This window comes from Pinus tabuliformis, chromosome Q (genome assembly GCF_031772625.1).
Source record: "Pinus tabuliformis cultivar Carrire ecotype Pingquan chromosome Q, CPIR1, whole genome shotgun sequence".
NCBI classification, from domain to species: Eukaryota; Viridiplantae; Streptophyta; class Pinopsida; order Pinales; family Pinaceae; genus Pinus; species Pinus tabuliformis.
In genome coordinates this window covers 305,998,926-306,021,523 of record NC_142296.1, presented here as the reverse complement: position 1 = coordinate 306,021,523, position 22,598 = coordinate 305,998,926, and the positions used below count along the sequence as shown (strand labels likewise).

Sequence of the window (22,598 nt, the reverse complement as noted above, 5' to 3'; positions counted from 1 at the left end):
GGAAAGCGCAGGTTATGAATGTGTGATGGTTTGCGAGGAGGCTTTGGGAATTCTGTACAATCTTCCCATGGCAGATAAGACTACAGAATCCTACGACCCATATCATGGATTCTGAAAAGAGGCACCTGCAATGCCAGATTCCATTCGGCGATCTTACTAAAAACCATTTCTAGCAGTGGGAAGAGGAGACTGCAATAGCTCGTTGTGAATGCGAATGAAGATCTGTTTGACGGACTCCTCCAACTTCTGACAGAGGAAGTCTGCCCTCAAACAACTACTTCATCTCTGGAGGTTTTGATGGCCATCAAGGCAATAAAGGTCAGACCTATTTATGTATTGATTTAATTACTTCCCGAATCCCAGAAAACAACTTGCGAGAATATGTTGTGCTTTCTGGACATTTTGTGTGAGTGTGCAGAGGGAAGAGCTAGAACAATTGATCACGCAATGGGAATAGCTTCCATCTCCAAGAAGATTCTTGGAGTCTCACCAGCTGCAACCGAGAAATTTTTTTGAATGCTTTGGTCGCTCTGTAAATTCTCTTTGACTCCTCGCCTACTTAACGAAATGGTGTAGATGGGTTTCGTCAACAAATTGTGTATGCTCCAGCAACTTGCATGCACAATAAAGACGAAACACAAGGCAAGGGAAATGCTCAGAACTAACGGTAAGCATTGGAGGGGCTCAGGTTGCGTTTCATCACATTTATTAATAATCCATGGACAGTTTTGAATTTGTGTGTATTACTAGTAGTCTAAGTCGCCTCAGTCTGAAATTGTTGTATAAGCCTTCTCAAATTCTCTTCAAGGATAGTTTATGATAAGCGTTCATCTGTATTTGAGTGCAAATTCATTATTCATTATAGGTGTGATAGGGTCACTCAGCTTTCCTTGTTGAATTATTTATTTTGATGGTAGATTTTAGAAATATTTGAAATTGGATGCACAGCAGTAAATATTAATTTGAGTTCAATTGTTTGACCTCTTTGCTCTTATCAAGGAATATTATTTGAGTTAAATTGTTTTACCTCTTTGCCATTATCAAGGAATATTTCAAAATTTGAGAACAATAATATCATCAATTTTTCGACTTAGCTGCTATTATCAAGGAACATTGTTTGGCCTAGCTACTATTATCAAGAGACATTTCAAAATCTGATAGACTTTTTGTCAAGTTAATTGTTTGACCTAGCTGTTATTATCAAGGGATATTCTAAAATATGACAGGCTTTTGTCAAATCAATTAATTGATATTACTATTTTTGTTAGCCTAATTTCAAAATATTTCTAAATCTACAATCCTAATAAAAATGTATGCACCAAAATTATGCATAACTTTTGTGTCCAAATAATTTAATTAAAAAAGTGTTCTCTCTTTCTGCAATAAAAATTTATGCACTAAATTTATTTTTTTCAAGAGGAAAAAAACATTGATTTATTATAGAGAAAAACCAGTACATATATCATAATATGCCATCCATCCTCCTCCACACAAAAGAGGAGATCTATCAAAGTCTCTATGCGATCATAAAACAAAAATAAAAAGCAAAACCACATAATCCTCCCCAAGGATGGATAGAACACATTAAAAATGTAACAACATTTAAAATTTGCCAGAAAGTCCATATAGAAATGTAAACAACCCAGTCATGTATCTAAGGCTATTTAGTTGATGATCATGTTGCCTTATTCTCGCACCACACCATCCACTGCAAAAGAAAAATGCATATAACCTGCAGGGGCATGAAGACCAATTTTGAAGAGACCATCCTCCATTATTAGACTCATGAAAAATATGTTGGAAGGAAATAATCTGAAATTATTGTCTTAACAACTCAATACGATCCATCTAACATTTGAGATGTGTTGGACCGAAATTTGATCTTCCCAGAATGTCATCGATAATCGACTTGGAATCTCCATATATGTGGATGTGATGTATTTGTTTATTTCTAGCAAACCATAGGAAACCCCAGAGGGACAACACTTCAGCCATGGTGTTTGAACCGTTAACACCATGCCAGTACAATTTGTAGTAGGAGAGCGGAGAGATTTTGATCCAGGCTTCTCATCCACATAACCCTGCCTGTGCAGCCCCATTGAACAAACCCGTCGGAAAACAAAAAGTAGGATTGACAATCCTCGACCTAGACACCTAGTTGATCTGAGATTTGCCAGCCATTTGCTCCACCCATGCCAAGATTCTAGAACATATGTGGGTGATTTTGATGGGAATGTCCTTGAAAATCCATTTGTTTCATTCTTTCCAAAGTGCCCACATAAGATAAAAAGGAATACTTGTATATTGTCTCGAACTAGAATCCCACTAGTGGAGACATAGATACATAGAGATGAAAGTCCAATATGGGACTTTTATAAATAGGAAGATATGTCCCCAAACTTGCAAGGATACAAAACATTGGAAGAAGAGGTGTGGAACAGATTCAGCGGAGTTAAAGCATAGTGAACACCTCCTCAGTCCCTGGTGGCCTCTTTTGGACAAGTTATCCTATGTCAAGATCTTGTTGTTCCATGCCAGCCATAAGAAAAGAATGGTTTTGATGGGAGTAATATATGTCCCAAAAGTCCTAAACCAACACGATTTAGTTGATGAAAAATTATAGATGATAATATACTTGTATATTTTAGTCATTGCCACCGATCCACGATGTATTTTTCAAAACCAAACAAGTCCATCTCCATGCTCATCCTTGTATAAGCCAGGCTATCAAAACCCCTTTATATAGTCATTCCATATTTCCGTGCAAGGCCCAACCAAACCTATGTCACTCGCTTCCAAATTGAAGAGATGTCTCCAATTCCATCACTTGACAATATGGGAGAGAAAAAATATCTCGTAGAGTTTAATGTGGAAATGAGACCATCTAAGATAGAAATAGCAAGCCTGGTTTCATCTATGTTGTCAATGCCAATAAGAATCTTAGAACCTGTTCCAAAGGACCATCTCATAATATTGAGGAACCATCCTTCTATTTTTTGAAAGCTCATCCAAATGTAGGAACCCTTTTTTATGCCAATGTCATCTAGTCTTAACCATTCCATAAAGTCCCTTTGCCACAAGTACTTATGTTTGATAATATCCTACCCAATATGGCGACCAAAAATAGCTCTCCAAAGCGACTTAATGAGAAGTGCCCATCAAAAAATCTTTGAATCAAGTAATCCCCATCCTCCAAGGTCCTTAGGCCTGGAAACCTTATCCGATCTGATCAAATGGTATTTATTGTTCTCTCTATACCCAGTCCAGAGGAACCAAGAAATAATGGATCAAATCTATTTCAAAATCATTTTCAATAGAGAAAATAAATGGGACCAATATACCAATAATTATTGTAGAACTAATTGGATCAGTGTATATCTCGCACCCAAAGAGAGCCACTGATGAGTCCATCTGTCCAAGCTATGCCTAAACTTGTCCTAAAGCCATGGCTAATCTCGAACCTTGTAGCTGTTTGATTTTAGATGAAAACCCAAGTAGGTCATACCCTCCTCAATCTTCCTCGTTCCAATGCCAAATAACTGAGTAATGCTTATTATCTCTTGTGTCTTCTCATTTGAATATAGAAGAAAGGATTTGTTGTCATTAGCATTCAGACCCAATACTTCACCAAACCTCTTAATAATAGCATGTATATATTTACATTCAGAAACCGAATCTAGTTCGAAAGTGAGTGCTTCGTCCACAAAGAACAGATGTGTAATCTCCACCTTTCTGACCATTTTAATACCCCTGAAAGAACCCGCACCTCTAGTCATCCTAATCTTATGTCCAAGGTCATCCATGACGAGAATGAAAAGTAATGGTGAGAGAGAGCACCCCTATATAAGTCTTCTGAACACACGCAAGAACTTAGAAGGATATTCATTAATAATGATAGAAAAAAATTTCATGGTGACATAGGCCATGATCAAATTTGTAATGCAAACATCTAGGCCCACCTTTATAAGAATAAGGTGGAGAAGAGCCCAGTCGGCTATATCGTATGACTTATGTAAGTCCAATTTTAAAATAAATGCATCCATATTCTTTGTATGAATGGAGTGTAAACACTCTTGGGTAGTGGCAATGGCATCGTGAATCTGTTTGTCATATAGAAAGCTAAATTATTCACGTTTTATGCATTCCAAGAGTTTATCCTTGATGTGACCGGCTATCACTTTTGAAATGAGCTTGTATGTGATATTACACAAGGAAATGGAGCGGAAATCCTGAAAAGATGAAAGATGTGAAATTTTCAATATTAAAATCCTATTGCAGCAACTGGAATTAATTGTTCTAATTGTTAATTGATTTAACAATTTATTTGTTATGAAAAATACCAAATTAATCTCACTACAACCTTCACAAATAAACTGTAGAAGAAAATAGTGTTGCAAACTGAGAAAATTCTAGCACACGCACATAAAAATTGACACATTTATTTTTGAACAAATGTCCCCGAAAAAACCCAATGTGGGAAAACCAGTGGAGCAGTTGAGGGTTTTATTATTTATGCAGCAGAAGAAACTCTAAGGACAATAAAATGATGCCAAACTAGCATTTCTATCTAAGAAGAAATATTGGCAAAAATATCTAATTGGGAATTTACCTTCCTCCTCAAGCAATCCCACAACAAATTAAGCCTCATTACTGGCTCTAGAACCCTCTGCGTCAACCTTCTGCATTTCTTGTACACAAGTCCCACTCATACTGCCTAGAAACTGCCTCTGATGTGATGTCTAGCATGTTGCTGCCACTAGAAGTGATTCTTTCGGCCTCCTGGAAATTTTCCCGCCTCTGGAAATTGAATCGACCCTCCTTCTGGCTGAATCGAATTGCCTATATTGAGGCACTGCATAGTCCCTACGTTACCTCCTGAGGAATATTTTCGGCCTTCTCTTCAGACTCTACCAGAACTGGAGACTCCTCCAGAAATCTGCTACTTTGCCCCTCTGCCACCTGCAACTCGACCTCTAACTCAATTTGTCCTACTAAATCACCTGCATTGGAAAATCGAACTATCTAGATGACTGAGTATCTGCACTGGTCTATTCTCCATCTACCCATTGACTTCTTATAATCCTCTATAAGAGCACTAACGAGCAATATTAGATCTTAATCAAGATCCTAGATTAATATTATGTCGATTTGTATGAGTTTCTAGAGAATTCTCACCTTGACTTAGTTAATTCTGATTAATTAACCAATTTTTCTAAGTTTAGACTTAGGAAAAATTTAAAAAAATAGGTTAATAATATAATTAAGTCATCTCCAGGTGGAATTTCCATAAATGATTTCTAGGTTTTCGAGATCGCATGCATTCTAGCCTCTCCACCAAATTTCATGTCTAGAATACATTTGATGCTACAAAAACTAACAAAGGATGTGAGGACTTACGAATAAGAGCACGAAAGGTAGAGTTTATGAAACATGTGATGTGGCCCATTATACAAGATTCCTCCACCATATCGAGTATATTTTGGCTCATCAGATCAAAGAAATGTAAGAATAGTTTGAAAGTCCAGCCATTAGGCCCTGGACATTTCTCCTCTAAGAAATATTTCAAGACAATGTATTTCTTCCCCTGTAACATGTTGTTACACTAAAAAATGTCACCATGACTATTTGCAGTTAGTATGGCTCCATCCACTGTCATACTATCCTCCTTGGCAAGTCTCATGCCTCTGCTCTCCATGTCAAACTTCAAGAAAGAGAGAAAAGTCATTTAAAGTCAATTATCTCTGGTACGCAGTTTCTCTTAGCCTTACCTGCGGGTACGCAACCCAAGTTCACAATACCTGCGTACTTGTACGCTCTGTATGTAAAGGGGTGGGTGTGTACTCCTGTAAAGGTCATAAGGCGCAAGTTTCACTCCAAAAAAGTTACTTGTGGTCATTTTTAGAGTCTTCTAGAAGCATGTTTGACGTGTATGAAGCGCCTCCAGATGGTTCATGTATCCCTACCAAAGATGAACTTATCCCATCAATAGGGGAGCTATCCCATCCAAAGAGGGGATTATCCCATTGATGGTGGACCTGAATAACTTCCTCTAGAGCACTATAAATACAGGCATTGGGCCAAAGGGAGGAGAGGTTGAAAGCTGAATATTTCTAAGGGTAGATGCTGCTGGAATTAGGACTTCCTTGTAGAAGCTTGTGAGGAGAGATTACCATCTTTACTTGTTTCCATTGGGAGGTGGGTGAGATGATCAGAGTAAGGGAGAACTCTTGTGGACCCTGGGAGGAGCTTGCACAACACCAAGGCTCAGGTTGTAATGGTTCCTTTTGTTACCTTTTAATACAAATTAGTCCATTCTTCTCAACAATTTGTTATTTATGAGTTGTTTCATATACTCCTTGGTCTATATGTTAAATATGTTTTATCTTATGTGATATTCAGGTGCTATTTAATCGTTTGATTGTTAGTGAATGCAGGTTTCGAAGGGAAGGAGGAGCTCATCCGGATCAACGAAGCTAGACTACTACAACAGCGTTGGATTACAGGTAGGATCGAAACACTTGATTTCTCATATTATAAAAGCATATTTAGGGAAGGATTGCTCTTATTTGTCTTGTTTGTCATTAGAAAGTCTTAGGCTTTCTAGGAAGGTCAGTTGTGTCCGCACTAACGACTCTTTCCGCGTGACAAAATGGCGACTCCACTGGGGACTCCATGAATGTGTTTGAGTTCTTTTTGATTTGATATTTTGGTCTGAGAAAAATTGCTTGTTTTCTGATTTTTGGTTGTCTAGCTGTGTATTTGGGTGGGTTAGCTTAGAGTCAATTTAGTTTTTTATTTTTCTTAGCCTTGCCAACAGTACGCAGTCTCTGGGTTTGACACAGTGCGTACTTGTACGCACTGCGTATTTGTGCACAGTGCGTACCCGCGCCTATGTGAACAGATGACCTGTGTACCCCTGTCAATTTTGAGAAAATTTCAATTTTTGCTTTTTTCTCTTTAGATTTTGCTTTCAATTTGTTTTTACTGCCCAGATCCATCAGTTTACTGTCAAAGATCTTCACCTGAACTTGTCCCGTTAGTGTCGAGGGTTTTGGTGGAATTCATAGGGATTTTTCCTTAGGGTTTGATTTTTAACTGGTCCTGTAGTGACTTTGGCGTTAGAGGTTGTCAAACTTTGGATCTCCCTGGTTTTGATCAGTCCTCTTAGGAGTCAGGCATGTCATAGAAGTCACCCTAGTGAGAGACCTACCTTTGTGTCTTCTCTTTGTGAATCTTGAAAAGTTTGTTTGATTAAACCTTGAATTCCATTCTTGAGAAAAAAGAACAAAAAGATTTCGATTTTGTTTTTTGGTTAGTTTATGATTCTACATGAACTGATCCTTAGTTGCATTTTGACTAAGTAAAACATCCGGGAATCATCCTTGTAGGCTTTTGTCCTCATTATTTTTTGCTTTTAGGTAAAATTCCTTTTAATTTGCTTTTGAGTGAATTTGATTTGATTGTATAAGATTTGTTAAATTCGATTTGATAAAATAGTTTTACATGCTTTATTAACATAGAAAAAACACAAAAATTATTTTGGAAAAAGTTTGCTTTGGTAGCATTTGTAGATTTTTGGGAGAAAAAGGAAATTTCATAGAGTAATTAGTGGTCATGAGTTGTGAGTTTTGAAAAGATAAAGAGAATTGTTTCTTTGATTGTCTTTACTAAGAAAGTTGTTTTCTATAAAATTTGCATTTTCCAACTCTCTTAGTTAGGAGATTCATTGAAAAAGAAAAGTAGTGTAAATCATCTTAGGTGCATTTTTGTAGTGGTTGCGAGTCGAGTCTACACACCACTAGTTTCATCTCCACTACCTTTTGTCTTTAAGAAAAACCATAAAATTAACGCTTAAAGTAAAATCAACGTAGTAACTTTTATTTACTAGGGCTCTGAAACACCAATTTAGATCAGACTAGTGTCTTGGAGTAGGAGAGTAATTAACTCTCCAAGACAACAAAACCAAACAAGTAGCTTATCTTGTGATAGAATAAATCCAATTGTCTCATTTGTACTCTGGGAAAGCTCCTCTTAAAGGAGAAGCACGAGCTCGTGTCCGAACCAGTGAGGGGATCAATCCTCCCTCGTTGGGAACGATGCCAGACACGCACGTATTACAAACGGTAAACCTCGGATTAACCATTGTCGAGGAGCCAGGGGTCACTTGTCGGTAAACCTTGGATTATTGTCAAGGAACCGGCAAGGGGATTGAGCTTGATACTCTGCCCTTGCGTGCTGTCGGAGTGTAGACAGTTCCCCCAGGTGCATTTGTTGTGGTTGGTAACCTTAGTGACCATTATCTTTAGGATTCTACCGAGGTGACGGTGGAGGGAAGATCCCACTGTACCTAGAGCAGATGTCGGCTAGACTCACTTGGATTTTTCGGGGGGTTCACTTCACTCGAGACGGTTAAAGTGGAGGAACTTGTGCCGGTCTATTCATTAAGCAGGTTGCCGGGGTAACTGTTCCACCCGCCACTTCTGTACTGAATCCGGCGATGTTGGGTTTCATCTCCAACTAGCGTTTTCGGTCTGGAAGGCTACTGTTTGTGCTTGGTTTGACGCCCTAGATTCTTTAGGCGTATGGTTCAAATTTGTTTGGTTCTTTAGAGACTTTAGGTGGTTTGCTTTGAGATTTTACTTTGTTTGCGTGTGCAGTAGTTAAAAGTTTTTAACTGTGGCAGAATTACCGAGACAGTCCCGTAGACTTCGGGGCAAGTCTCCTGAGTTTGTTTCTGTGGCCGAATTGTTGAAGAAATCCCGTAGACTTCGGGGTGAATCTCCTCAAAACGTCCCAAGTCATTACGAAGGTTTAAAGGTCCTTGTAACTCCTCCTAGCGGCAGTAGAGTAGGTTCACCAGAAGAAGGAGAGTCTTCGTTGGTAGTCCATCAAGATTACCAAAGTCTAGAAACAGGTTATAATCCTGAAGTAGTTGAAGTTTCTAAGCTTGCTGGTAGTTTTTCATCTACTAGTGATATAGGCGAAGAACCTGAAATATCTGAACCTGTTACTCCAACTTCTAGTGTACCAGATTCACCTAGGGTAGAAAGAGTCATCACCGAAAATCTTCCTACTGGTTTGATAGCTATTGAAGAACTTGCTCCAGAGGAAGAATTAGGCGTATCTACCCTTGAAGATCAACCTACTATTGATCTAAGGGAGCGTGAATCTATCTTTTACAGTCCTCCTAGAAGTACTACTTGGTACCTTTCGTTAACCAATTATTTAGACAACTCAAGGGTAGGTTTTTCTCCACCTCGTACTCCTTTTCCACCTGGAGCTATTTATACTCCTGTAAATATGTCTGGTCAGTCGTCCGTGTTCACTCAATCTCCTGAACCTTTCTTACACGGCGGTCCTTCTGTTCCCACCGGGTATCGATCGCTTTTTGGTACCTTTGCAGGGGCATCTCCTCAACCCATTGATCATGGGTTATTAGCTGGAAACAATGGTAATAAACCGTTGGGTGTAGGGGACATTTACATGATGTCAGGTTCAGTTCCCGTTTCTCAACCTCAAGGTGGTCAATTACCGCCTGGGGGGCAGCCTTAATTAACGCCTGGGGGGCAACCTCAAGGTACACAAATTGTGTCTGGGGGGCAGCCTCAAGGTCAGTATGTACCTATGGTACAATACATGCCTCAAGGTCAACCCCAGCCTCAATATGTACCCCAGGGTCAACCTCAGTATCAATATTTACCTCAAGGGTATCTACCCCAAGGGTATCAACCTCAAGGGTATCAACCTCAAGGTCAAGGTCAACCCCAGTATCAATATTTACCCCAAGGTTATCAACCTCAAGGTCAATACTCGAGTCAAGGTTATCAACCACCTCAAGGTGAGTCATATGTTCAAGGTATGGGAACTATGCCTTTCAGTTATCAATCCTATCCTCAATCCGGTTATGGATCTCAGTATCCTCAACCTGTTACGGGTCAATACCCCGGAATGATAGTGTGGGATCCATCACAAGGTCAACAGGTGTTGCAGCCAAGTATACAGTTGTTACCTCAAACTGGACAACCCGTAGTTTCTGGTTCACCCCAGCAACCGCAACCTGTCCAGTCAAACGTTCAAACTTCTGTAACTTCGGTAGTTACTCAGCCGCCAATTGCACCTAGTACTCCATCTCAAACGGCTGCTGCAACTACCGCAAAAACTACCGCACTTACTTCCAGAGTATCGACAGCTCCGGTTTCTACTGTCTCTGCAACCACTCCTCAGACATCTTTACCGTTGTCCGGATCTACGATTCAAACCACGGTCCAGATGCCTGTAGGACAGCCTAGTTTAAGTATTGTTGTAACAAGTCAACCTCAATTTACTTACCAACAGTACCAGGGACAGTACCAATTCGGTCCTGCTGTCCAACAATCGGTTTACCAGTATCAACCGTATCTTGGGTACACTTATCAACAACCTCAACAACCCCAGTACGGTCCGGTTAATTCTGGTTTTCCAGGAGGATATAATATCCCTAATGCGATTCATGTTCCTAGTTATTCTGGATATACTCCTCCTGGGACTGGTCTTGTGACCCAGAGTTTTAGAGATCCTAAACGGTAGTTACCGTTTATCGCAACTTTGGATTTACCAGACTTGACGCGCCTAACGAACGATCCAATTCAATATCTTCCGTTCTGGCCGCCAATGCCAAATAAGTTGCCCAGTGATATACCCAAGTTCGAAGGTAAGTCTCGAGAGGATCCGTCCAATCACGTGATGACTTACCACCTCTGGTGTGCTTCCAATTCCATCTCGGATGATTCGATCCGCTTACCTCTTTTCCATCGTACGCTCATTGGTCTCGCGGCCAAGTGGTACATTGAGTTACCACAGGCATCTTTTTACAATTTTAGCCAGTTAGCTACCTCGTTCCTAACTCATTTTCAGTTGCCGGTCAGATACGATAACGGCACGGAGCTATTAACTTCATTAAAACAGTCGACCTCCACCTATATTTCCGATCATATTCATGAATGGAGACGTCGAAGACGTTTAGTGAAAGTTTTTATCCAGGACCAAATCTTAGCTGAATGGTTTGTAAAATCATTATTACCGAAGATTACTGAAGATGTAGCTAAGGCCAGAGTAGTTACTGAGGAGCAAGTCTTTGCTCAAACCCAGTACCTTGACTTAGTTTACACTCAGTCGGGTACGTTGCATGAGAAGATCCCAGATCTTCCTAAGTCGAATCAAATCGCTGCTGCTCCTTCGGGGTCTCATGCTGCTGATGGCATGATTGGTACGGTGAATACTAAAAATAAGAAGAAATCCTCAAAGAATTCTTCTCCAATCATAACCTTACCGAACTCCCCGACAGGAGAATCTTCTCCTGAAATTACTACCGATATTCACGCTGTGGAGTCATCTACGGCTAAATCAAAAAACGGTGGTAAGAAGAAAGGCAAGAAGAAGGATAAAGCAGACAAGGCTCCAAAGGAGAAAAAAGAGAATTCAGAATCTAACGACGAAAAGCGCAAACCTCGCTATCCTTGTTTAATTTGTGAAGAAGATCATTTCACAAGAGATTGCCCTCATCGGGCAGAGGTTGTGAAAATCGTTAAAGGTTCCCCAAATCCTGCTGTTTTGAAAGATCCATTTCCAAAGAAGGAGAGTAAAATGATAGGTTCTTCCTCGAGTGCCAGTGAAGAACCCATATTGATGATGTCTCATGTACGGATTGCGACTCGATCGCAAGATTATGGTAGTAAGAATCCTGTTGATGGCAAAGAAGCAGAATCTTCTCATTCTAATCCATCAACCTCAGCTCCCGGTTCTGATCCACTACAGATCGAGAAACCTAACCCGGACTTGGTAATTAAACTACCCGCCAAGGGTATACTTCGAAATTCTGCTTTCAATCCACATGCGAGAGCAGCTCAGAATTATAACATTGTTGAGGATTTAGCTGTTTCACCCTCAGCAATGTCGGCTTTGGAAGTGCTGCAATCATGCCCAGCACAACGAAAATTACTCTTGTCAGCTATAGGAGCTGTTGATATTCAGGACCCGAACCTGATAATCTTTGATCTAGAAAATAGTACACCGCATCTCCCTCATCAAATGGCTTTCCAGATTCCAGTGATAGTCAAAAACAGGCCTATTCATCGGACTGTAATTGATGAAGGAGCTTCTACGTGTATTATGTCGATTCAGTGTTGGAGATCGCTTGGTTCTCCTTCACTGAACCAATCCCCGACGATTCTTAAGGCCTTTGATGGCCGTGGGTTCCATCCGTTTGGCATTCTACAGGATTTGCCTATAGGGGTTGAAGGAAAAACCGTTAGTCTGGATGTGGAAGTGGTTGATGCCCCTCTAGACTACAACCTTCTTTTGGGTCACAGTTGGTCTTACGCTATGACAGCAGTCGTGTCATCGGTCTTCAGAGTTATAAAGTTTCCACATAATGGTAAGATCGTGACGATAGACCAGCTGGCTTACTTTTCATCCGACCCAGCCTCTTCAGAGAGTATCCAGCATGTCGGTAAAACGACTATCCCTTACAAGGATGTTGGTGTAGGATTAGTTAAAGATTCTGGTTTACTGGGAACTTTTCCTTTTCCTTCGATCAATGCAGACCCTTCATTCGCATCCATTCATATGATTACTTCAGACACTATTATTTACGATGATCCTTGGATTGTTCCATCTGAATCTGAGATAGACTCATTCGGTAATGTCATGCCTTTGAGTCCATATGAAATTGCTTATGAAGCCGTGCAGTCTTTTACCGACCCGCGTTCAACCCAAATCGACCAAATGAATGTGGTCCGTGAGGAATCGCTTTTCACATCAACCTCAGAATGGATAACGTTTCCTGAAGTCGTGTCATCTAACGAACAACTTCGCGAAATCCTAAGTGTAGACGATCTACCATGGGAAGATCTTCATCATAGTTCGTTTTTACCTGAGGGTGGTGACTTTGAAAATGATTTTTCATCAATTTTTACAGTTGAATATGTCAAGGATGCCCAGAATCCCATGAAACATCCTGATTCAGAGTTGAATTTGGGAAACATTTCCCAAACTATTGCCATCGACATTTCAGTCAAAACCGGAGTTATTGAAAACATTCATATAGGTGCCTCGTGTACAGATAACGAAATTCAAACATACAAGGTCCTATTTCAAGAATTTCGTGACGTGTTTGCCTGGTCCTATGAGGAAATGCCAGGAATTGATCCCTCCATTGTTTTTAATGAAATCAAGACCTACCCAGACGTTAAACCCGTTTGGCAACGTCTGCGTCAGATACACCCTAGGAAAGCGGCTGCGATTAAAGCTGAAGTCGAGAAACTATTGAAAGCAGGTTTCATTTATCCGATCTCGTTAACGGATTGGGTATCGAATATTGTTCCGGTTAACAAGAAACAAGGAACAATAAGAATATGTATCGACTATAGGGATATAAATCGTGCTTGTCCAAAAGACAACTATCCTACACCCTATATCGATCAAATAATCGATGATTGTGCCGGCAGTGAAATATTTTCCTTTATGGACGGTTTTTCCGGTTACAACCAAATTAATATTCTACCTGTCGATCAACCAAAAACGACTTTCATTTGTCCTTGGGGGACATTTTCTTACTGCAAATTACCTTTCGGACTTAAGAATGTTGGAGCCACTTTCCAACGGGCAATGTCTTACGCGTTTCACGACATCAAGCACATTGTGCAACTGTATCTCGATGATTTGCCTGCTCATTCTTTACATCGAGCTGATCACCTTGTCCACTTACGCGCTATTTTTATGAGGTGTCGGCATTATCAAATTCGGTTGAACCCACACAAATGTGTCTTCTGCATAGAAGTGGGAAGATTGCTAGGATTTGTCGTTTCAAAAGCCGGTATCCGCGTCGATCCCTCGAAGGTCGAAGCCATCATCAAATTGCCTCCTCCTTCGAGTTTGCGCCAACTCCAAAGTTTGCAGGGGAAAGAAAAAATTTTACGTCGATTCATTCCTAACTACGCCGAGGTTACAAAAGGTTTCACCCGGTTGTTGAAACAAAACGCTCAATTTTCTTGGGATGAGATAGCTCAAAAATCTTTTGATGCACTTAAGCACGCGTTGACCCATGCACCGTTGCTGCATCCACCCAACTACAACCAAGACTAATTTTTGTATCTCGCCGCTTCCCACTCCACCATTGGAATGGTCTTAGTTCAGGAAGACGAATTCGGAACGGAACATGTGATATATTATCTTAGTAGGATGTTAAATCCCACTGAGCTAAAATATTCGCATGTGGAGAAATTGGCCCTGGCAGCTGTTCAGGCTGTCCAGCGTTTTCGTCATTACATTCTTCTCCGTAAAACTACAGTGATTTCGGATTGCAACCCTATGATCTACATTTTGACAAAACAATTGCTAGGGGGCAAGTACTCCAAATGGATTGTTATCCTGCAGGAGTTTGATTTGGAGTTCGAGAAGTCCAAGTCTAAAAAATCCTTAGTTTTCGCGGAATTGATGTGTGACTTCCCGCGTGCTGACACGGAAACTGTGGCAGAGGAACCCATTGCGGACGAATCTCTGTTTCTTATCAGCACTTTAGATCCGTGGTATGGGGATATAATCGTCTATCTCCAAACCCAATCCTTTTGGCCCAAAGCTTCAAAGTCAGAACGCCCAAAAATTCGATTCCAGTCCCAACAATACAGAATTATTGGAGATACTCTTTATCGTCGTGGGGCAGACTTGGTTTTTCGTCGTTGCTTAACTCATGAAGAGGCAGAAAGGGTTTTGAATGACTGTCATTCTGGAGCATGTGGCGGTCATATGTCTGGGTATGCCACAGCTCAGAAGGTGTTGCGTGCTGGCTATTTCTGGCCGTCCATGTTTAAAGATTGTATCATTGCGGTCCGAAAATGCCACAACTGTCAAGTGTTTGATCGCAAGATGCGCGCACCACCTGCTCCTCTACACCCTATAATTGCCGTTGGTCCTTTTGCTAAATGGGGTATCGATTTTATTACTTGTAACCCTCACTCGGCCCAGGGGCATGCGTATATCATCCTTGCGGTTGATTATTTTACTAAATGGGCTGAGGCGATGCCTACATTCGAGGCAAGCGGCAAAACAGCAGCGATTTTCGTATTCAATCATATTATTGCTAGGTTTGGTGTCCCACAAGCGATAATCACTGACCATGGACGCCATTTTCGAAACATTATGATGACAGAACTTACAAGCCAGCTTGGTTTACGCCATGATAGTTCTACTCCTTATTATCCTCAAGCAAACGGTTTGGTTGAATCTATCAACAAAGTTCTAGTTATCATGATCCGACGAATCATTGGTATTCATCGGTAGAATTGGCACAACATGTTATTTTCAGCGCTTTGGGCATATCGAACCTCAGTAAAAACATCAACAGGGTTCACTCCTTTCCAACTAGTTTATGGTTTGGAAGCAGTGTTGCCCATTGAATGCGAAATCCCATCACTTCAAATGGCTATCGAATTACTCCCAGCTACTTCCGAAGAGGAGAAGCATCTGTTATACTTAGATAAATTAGATGAGACTCGACGTGATGCTGCTTTGGCAATCGAGACTCACGCAAAAAGGATGAAAGCTCAGTATGATCGTAACGTGACCCCTCGTACTTTTTCGGAAGGAGACCTAGTGCTATTATATGATCAAGCTAACGATAAATTAGGTGCTGGAAAATTCGTTCCCATGTGACATGGGCCCTACATTGTCAAGCGAAAGCTGGCAAAAGGGGCCTATGAGCTGGTAGATTTTGATGGGGACTCTTTGGATAAGCCCAGAAATGGACTTTACCTAAAGAGGTACTATGCTTAAATGGTGGGTATGGAGATTTAGTTAGTTCTAGTTAGGTTAATTTTCTTTCTAGCTGGTATGTTTGCTTAGTTTAGACTGTGTGCTTAGTTTAAAGAGTGTGTTTTTGTCGTTATTCTGGCTTATCTTGGTTTTACTCTTGATATTGCAGATGTCGACACCTCTCCAAACGTACATTGGATTTGATGATGGTGCTTGTTGTAGTACACGGAATATCTCTTCCGCAGCTTGGGTTATCTATTTGCCCTCTGACGAGTTAGTTTCTATGCATGGGGTGAGCCTCGGTAAAACAACAACAACATTGCAGAATACAGTGCAGTGATTGAATTATTGTCTGAATCTATTTCATTTGGGATTCAGAGTTTGATAGTGAGGTTAGATTCTGAACTCGTTGTATTACAGCTTAATAGAGTCTATGCCATTAGAAATCCAGTGTTATTAAGATTGTTTTTGAGGGTGCGTCTCTTGGAACGTGAATTTGATTACATTGAATATCAGCATATTCCAAGGTATTTAAATACATTAGCAGATGCAATGGCGTCTCGAATGTTAAATAGACATTTGTAACAATCATAAATGTAAATTTATAAACATTTCATCACACATGATTAACAAAATAAGCCGGTAATAATGATATATATAGATAGGAGTGTGTCAAAAATATACATCGTCTTCGATCATAGGTTGAAAAACACCTTATGATCGGCAAAAATGATAAGTACAAAAAACCAAAAATGTCATATGTGTCTACAAAAGTGACTAGCCAATCACTGGTGGTGTTCTCTATACGAGACCACTGTCCGCGCTACCCTACACAGGAACCTCCTGAAAGGTCCTGGGACTGCGACCACATAGCGCTGAAGTCGGATAGGAATGTCATCTATAGTGGTCTCTGGTATATCCGCCGTCAGACACTCTAGATCCTGTTCCAGCTCGGCTAAGGTCTCTGCGGCCGCATCCTGTGGGGCCGGTGCTGGTACAGCTGGTACTCTCCTCTCAAAAGCCCAGAGGTTGGCCGGACGTCGTGGACCTACATCTGCATTTTGAAAATTTGTGCTGTCAGTTTTGAGACGATATATAAAAACAAAAAAAAAACAGATAATTTAAAAACTTGTGAAAAATGAAATACCTATGTCGTCCCATTGTTCTCCCTGTGGAAGAACCATGTCCGGATCATTGCGAAAATCCATTCCAGCATATGGAAAATCCTGAATCGCAAAGACCTGGCCCTCCAGCCAGTGAAAGTAACCATTAGGAAATCGAACAACTGCTGCTCCCTCATCAGGATGTCGGGCCATCACCGCAACCTATCTTGTCAACTTAGGCTCCCGAGGAGCCCTAACTGGAACTGTAAGATGCTGGGAGATCAACATTGGAACTCTCTCTAGGGCAAAGCTCACAACTAAAGGCCCGTATCCAAAGGTCTTCAGTTGTCCTCTCTTTGCCCTAGTTAATTGGCCCTTCATATTGGCCAACACAGCATCGCACCAGTTGAAAATGGTCCCTTGGAAGCAATCTATAGCCATCCGCATTTGGGAACTAGTGGCTATGTGCAAAGCGGCAGCGCCGCAAAGTCTGGTAACTGTAAAGGCAATTACCATGAGTTCAGGTCGGGATATATATTTGATTTATATCCCCTTCTCCTGGTTTTGATTGTTGCACCACTCTAGCCAGAGACTAGCAAGGGATTGGCCACCCGGCCTACTCCCGAATAGAGAGAGTTACTCGCCCCTGTTAGGCAAGCCAGTGAGAAAGTATATGTTGGAGGACTCTATCTCGAGCTGGTTTTCTCCGATGTAAAAACATTGATCCTGAATATTCCACCTTTCAACCAGCCACTCTAAGAATGGCACCTGGGCCCTCATGCCAGGTATGGCCCAGTACTTGTAGAGACCACATGCCTTTAACGCATCAATAGAAGGTTGATGACCTATTGCGGCCAAATCAATGTCTTTGTGTTCTCTTTCACGCCAATCTAGCATGGTGAGTGACCTACACACCAAAAAACAATGATTAGAATTCATTAAATAAAATTTGGTTGGTTAAAATTGGGGTTTGGGGTTTCAAAATCCGTGTTTCACGGGGTACGCACCCTGCGTTCAGAAAACAGAGCGGCGGTACGCAGCTATTCTGAAGGCGGGCTGCGTACCCCGACCTTTTTCCCATATACGAAAAAGTCGGGGTACGCAGGTCGCCCATGGGGCACCTGCGTCCCCCGAGAAACGAATCTTAAAACCCTAAACCCTCCAAAAAATCAAACTAAAACTTGAAATGAAATTCTAAACGGATGAAATTGAAGAGGAGGATGTTGTGAAATACCTGAAAGAGACGGCGCTCGATTCTGACGGTCGGATTCTCCGCAAAGTCCACAGGAAGTTTTCTTGTCAAAAGCCCTTTTCTCAACCTCAACAGTAAAATGGTAAAAATGACATGGTAAAAAGTCTTTTTATAGGTTTTTTGGATGAATGAATGCTAAGTTTGTTTATTTTTCACCATGAAAGGACATTTTTCAAGGTATTTTTACCCATCTTAAACAGGTATGAGTAATGTGTCGTTTTTGTGCAAGACAAAAGGACTTTAGAGTAAAATCATCATTTTTCACGAACCAAAACATCAGGGTCATCTTTTAAGCTCTTTTCTGACTCCTAAAAAATGAAAAGATTGCTGAGCGTTTCTTTTACACTCGTTAAAACAGAATTAAAAGACGGTCCCCTTATAGCTCTTTTCTGACCGTAAAAACAGGAAAAGATTGCCAGGTTTTTGTCGTTTCAAACTCGATACGGAAATAAAACGACGTGTCCTTGATCGCTTTTTACTTTTCAGGTCAGAGACACTAATCATGAAAGTACTCCTTGGTCGCGAGATCAAGCAGTCCTCTCAGGTATTATTTTATACTTTTTCGGGCTTGGGAGACACAAACTTACGAAAAAGTTCACCTTGGAGTCTCCTTTAGTTTTTTCAGACTCTCTAAAAATGAAAAACGTCGAGTTTCTCCTATACTGGACTCGTTAAAATTTCACAGTACAGGACCTGTTCAATTACAAACAGGAACGGACCACTTCTTCTTAGGGTCCGAATCTAAACTAAGTTGGACTCATCCGAAGGATGAGCTTATAATCAAGCATATGTTATCCTCCTCAAGATTGTAAAAAATAAAGAGGTACTTGCCAGAAATGGTGGGGGAAAAGAGAGAAGAATGAACCAATTTTTTATCCTTTGTTACAGAAGAACCTTATCACCGCTTTTGAACACGACACTTTGCATTCACCTGGGTTGGGAAATCCTTTGCCTTAAAAGTTGATCAAACCACTTTGAAAGTCTTCGACCGTTTCTGGGTATTAACTTTGGGTCAATCGTCACCAAGCCATCTGTCGTGTCGTTATGTGTTCAAGAGGTCTCTGCAAATAAACCATTCATATGCAAAATACTTGTCATCCATTTGACCATCCCTGAGTCAGTCCTTACAGCGACATTTCTTCAACTTGAAAAATGATTTCGTGTTGTGGGCTTGCCTGCAACGAGTCGCTTTCTATCGACATCAGCACATTATCTAGAAAGATGACTTAGAAATCGACAGTATCTTGAAATCTGCATGCATCAATGGCAGGTTTCTCGCCTTTGACGACAATTTACCTCATTGACTTTCGATCGAGGGACTCCGTGACGTGTTCGACATCAACCCATTCATTCACATTTCATGGATTGTACTGGGTACTTTGAGAACCATTTACATTACTGGTGGTATCTCTCACACTTGTTAATAGTTTACATCATTGACTGGTAATCAAGTGGTTTCTACCATGCTCGACATCAACTCATTTATTCGCGTGGATAGAATCGTACCAATTCGGGAAGTAGAAATGAAGACCCTGGATCTAGTTTCCACCATCCAGGCTGCGAGGAGTTTTGTATTCATTATACAGTAGACTAATCATAAACATATGCCTGCATCCATACTGTGTCTACAAAAGTCTATGATTGTGATGTATTGCAAAATCATTCTTGTATCAGAGCAGTAGTTAGATTATTAGTTAAAGTTTTCAATCTGAGTATGGGAATGCCTACCTCAGCGATGATATCATCTTATATATGTATTTTGTGTTGAATATTTGCAGGTTCTGACCGGGTCCTCCGCAAGATACTCCTTGAAATGATAAAGTACTTCACCCTTCCTAGATCATAAAAACCCTAATCTACTACAGGCTTCGCACTTTAGGGGGCAATCTGTTACACTAAAAAATGTCACCATGACTATTTGCAGTTAGAATGGCTCCATCCACTATCATACTATCCTCCTTGGCAAGTCTCATGCCTCTGCTCTCCATGTCAAACTTCAAGAAAGAGAGAAAAGTCATTTAAAGTCAATTATCTCTGGTACGCAGTTTCTCTTAGCCTTACCTGTGGGTACGCAACCCAAGTTCACAATACCTGCGTACTTGTACGCTCTGTATGTAAAGGGGTGGGTGCGTACTCCTGTAAAGGTCATAAGGCGCAAGTTTCACTCCAAAAAAGTTACTTGTGGTCATTTCTAGAGTCTTCTAGAAGCATGTTTGACGTGTATGAAGCGCCTCCAGATGGTTCATGTATCCCTACCAAAGAGGAACTTATCCCATCAATAGGGGAGTTATCCCATCCAAAGAGGGGATTATCCCATTGATGGTGGACCTGAATAACTTCCTCTAGAGCACTATAAATACAGGCATTGGGCCAAAGGGAGGAGAGATTGAAAGCTGAATATTCCTAAGGGTAGATGCTGTTGGAATTAGGACTTCCTTGTAGAAGCTTGTGAGGAGAGATTACCATCTTTACTTGTTTCCATTGGGAGGTGGGTGAGTTGATCAGAGTAAGGGAGAACTCTTGTGGACCCTGGGAGGAGCTTGCACAACACCAAGGCTCAGGTTGTAATGGTTCCTTTTGTTACCTTTTAATACAAATTAGTCCATTCTTCTCAACAATTTGTTATTTATGAGTTGTTTCATATACTCCTTGGTCTATATGTTAAATATGTTTTATCTTATGTGATATTCAGGTGCTATTTAATCGTTTGATTGTTAGTGAATGCAGGTTTCGAAGGGAAGGAGGAGCTCATCCGCATCAACGAAGATGGACTACTACAACAGCGTTGGATTACAGGTAGGATCGAAACACTTGATTTCTCATATTATAAAAGCATATTTAGGGAAGGATTGCTCTTATTTGTCTTGTTTGTCATTAGAAATTCTTAGGCTTTCTAGGAAGGTCGGTTGTGTCTGTACTAACGACTCTTTCCGCGTGACACATGTAATAGAATTTCCTCATTATCTCTTTCGTGGAACATGCATGGATACTAATCAATCCCCCATAACAGGTGTTCAATTATAACACCTTCCTTAGCATAATAAAATTTCTCAAATAATTTAACTGCCTCCTTATGTATCTCCGAAGTGGAGTATACTGAGTCCCAACATTTTGTTTGAATTTCCCATATAGTATTCAAGTTCCTTCTGTTATTAGCAAAATGGTGGAAAAAATGTGTATTTCGGTCACCCATCTTTAACTAGATTGCCCTGCTCTTCAAACACCAAGTAGTCTCCTGGATATTTAAGATATCCCGTTTCTTTTGTTCGAATTATTTGAGCCTATTTATAACTGAGGAGGAGGGAGAGGAGGTATCTAGATGCTTCCCAAGGCTATCATTCTACACAGTAATCTCATCGAGATCTTTTTTGAGTTGTGCTTTTTTGTTTCATTCCCATGTCCGAATATGACCCTTCAGAGTTTGGAGTTTCATAGTAATCAAATCCATAACAAAAATACTTGTCTCACCCTGAACATATCCCCAAATGGAGATAACAAGTTTGTTAAAATCCTCATCTTTTGATGCAGGAGCACGACGACTCCTCAGTCAAAATGGAATTTTGACTACTTCTAGAAGACAAAACGAGTTTTTGGAAGGCGCAACTGTCAAAAGATGAGGCGATTTGTTAGTTTGTTGGCTCTAAATGTTATTTAGAGGGTGTAAGTTGAGAGAATCGTGGATCTGAAATGAACCACGATTTTGTAGTTATTTCTTATAAATTGTAACCATGTGTTTGTAAAGGGGCGGCCATTTGAATGGAGATCAGGCCGTCATGGCGCCACTGCAATGTAAACCTCACGAAATGATTAAGTGGGGGTTCGATTGTGAAATATAAATTATGTTCCCTGTGTAGCTGTGTGGAGTTAATACGTATTTGTTTTGTATGTAATTGGTGATTGAATTAATTTCTGTGTTCTTTGGGGATGATTAGAATAGCGAGCATGAAGCCTCAATAAAATGATCCATCGTTGATCACAAGATGGATCAACGATGACCAAAATGCGTATTGATTTAAAGATGCAGATTTGTTGCATCATCTTCTAACCAGGCTCGATTTAACTTGAAAGGAATCCCCTGTTGATATTCCTCCTGCTTCCATTGTAACACTTTCGGAATGTAATCAGAAATGAATGATCGAATGACCCATGAACGAAAGTTGTCAATAGACTCCAAGAGGTTCTCATGAACCATAAAGCGGTCCAAACACTTCCCAATATAATCTACACCTGACATGTTATTACGCCAGGTAAGCGACAAGGGAAAGGGAAGGATTTCAACCAGATGATTCTCAGCAAACAGTCCAACAATATGTCCCGCCAATGGGTCTGCTCTACTACGAGACCCCCAACATTCCGCCCTAGAAAAATTAGCATTATAATCTCAAGTGATAATAAGAGAACAAATGCTTAATAAACCACAAACCTCCAAATGATCCCAAAAAGGTCTCCTATATCTG

The 22,598-nt window shown here is 40.6% G+C and overlaps 1 pseudogene; it reads left to right on the top strand.

The window, feature by feature from the left end:
• LOC149219423 (E3 ubiquitin-protein ligase PUB23-like) overlaps window positions 1-732 on the top strand; it is a 24,096-nt pseudogene extending 23,364 nt beyond the window's left edge.
• Window positions 733-22,598: the final 21,866 nt, after the last annotated feature.